The sequence below is a fragment of the Pteropus medius genome, unplaced genomic scaffold, assembly GCF_902729225.1.
Source record: "Pteropus medius unplaced genomic scaffold, Ma_sr-lr_union100, whole genome shotgun sequence".
In the NCBI taxonomy this organism is placed as follows: domain Eukaryota; kingdom Metazoa; phylum Chordata; class Mammalia; order Chiroptera; family Pteropodidae; genus Pteropus; species Pteropus medius.
The window spans coordinates 5,414,660-5,416,665 of NW_024349800.1; the positions used below are offsets into that span (position 1 = coordinate 5,414,660).

Genomic DNA, 2,006 nt, shown 5'->3' on the forward strand with positions numbered 1-2,006 from the left:
CTTCTATCTCACTCACTCACTCTCTCATTCATGATTTAATCACTTATTTATCCACTCCTTTACTCACTCATTCATTCATTTATTCATTTACTCAATCACCTAAAGTATTATTATTCTTAAAAGCTTTCTGGCCTCCCTTTGCCCATATATGAACCAAGGGAATGATCCATCTTTTGAAAATTCTGGTCAGATGTTCACAGGCCAGGCTGAGTCCTATGACCTTGACCTTGTGAATAACCCTGACCTTGCTTTGTCCTCTCAGAGACACATGAGACTTTTGGTCACTTCTTTATAGGTACACTTCTCAGGTAGAATTGGAGCTCTCCCTCTAAGGTGCAGAATAGCTCAAAAAGCAGCTGGGGCATGGTGAGCCAGCGGGCAGGACAAAGCTCCCTACACACTTCCCCTTCCTGGTGAGCTACATTTTCAACATCTGAGAGGTTGTGTAACATTGTGGTTAAAAGTCAAAGGCTTGGTCTTCCACTTGGTGACTTTGAGCAAGTTTCTCAACCTTCTGGGTTTCAGCTTTCTCTTTCGTAAAATGGAAATAACCATAATACTTACATCACTCAATTTTTATGAAGATTTAATGTAATAATGCATGAAAAGCACTTTGCATAAGGACTAGCATGTAGTAAATAATTAGTTGGCTGAAAATTTTTTTGTTATTATTAGTGTTTAAGCATTATTATCAATCTCGTTTTACAGAAGGAAAACTGGGCCCTAGAAATGTTAAGTAATGTACTTAAGGTCTTCCAGTGAGTTAGTGACCAAGCTGGTACCCAAATACAGTCCTTCAGAGTTGAGGCAGAGGCTAAAGGGGATTTTGCTTTGTTGTCATGTGGGCCCTTTCCCCACTTTGGCATGGGATGAGCCATATCCAGCTTTGGGATCCCTTCACTTTTTTGAGTTTTATCTGTTAGTCATTAGATTGCAAGTGACAGAAAGGATAGTTTAAACTGACTTAAATAAAAAATATACTTGGACATGGTTCCATAGTGTAGGAGTTAGCACGTCTGCTTTACACACAGAAGGTCCTGGGTTTGTGCCCCAGTGGAGCCACAGTTCCTGTTCTATAGCCATACCACCCTGAACAAGCCCGATGTCTGATCTCGAAAGCTAAGCAGGGTCAGGCCTGGTTAGTACTTGGATGGGAGACTCCCCTAGGAAGACCAGGTGCTATAGGCATGAATAATAATAAATAATTAAAAAATATATACATTTATACTTATCAGCTCCATCCAATGATTGTTCAAACAATATCATAAAACACCAGTTACTTTCTACTTCCTGGTTCAACTAACTTTGTGATGACAACATCCATAAGCAGAAATTTTCCGTGAGGTGGCAAAAATGGCCCCCAGCAGTTTGGGCTTATACCTCACAACTACAGCATGAAAAGAACATAGTTTCAGTAAAAGTTTTGTATTTGAGTCTCATTGACCCAGCTTGGCCAGATAGCTGTTCTTAAACCAATCTCTGTAGCTGGAGAGATTCATACCATGACTAGCCAGGCCTTGGTCACACGGGTCCCAAGGTGGTGCCAGTCCCATACAAACCAACAGGTTTGAGAGCAGGGGAGAGCATTTCTGTTATGAGAAGAAAGAGAACTGGAGGCTGACCAGACAAATAGAATCGCTGCCTATACAAATGGTAATAAGAAGATTTTCTTCAAATTTTCATGCGTGAATGATTCATGATCCTGTGAAGAATATTTCTGGACTCTTACGTGGGATTCTTTTGTTGTTGTTGTCCTTGACATCCCTTTGACTCAATTGTAGCCCCTTATTCTTCCCAGCCTTCAGCACTTCTCTTCCAACTCCTTCCCTCCTTCCATTTCTATTTCCTGAAATCACCACCAGGATCTCACGAGATCTCAGTACAGGGTTGCAAACAGCAGAACTCAATTGTAGCTAATTTAGCTGAAAAGGGGAATTTATTGCTCTGCAGGAAGACTGCATGCTTGAGGCCAATAGAAGGGCCTTGTAAGGATCCAGGTGGCAGGG

General features: G+C 41.3%; 1 pseudogene; it reads left to right on the plus strand.

The window, feature by feature from the left end:
• Positions 1-1,071: 1,071 nt before the first annotated feature.
• LOC120622657 (uncharacterized) lies at positions 1,072-1,188 on the plus strand (annotated as a pseudogene).
• Positions 1,189-2,006: the final 818 nt, after the last annotated feature.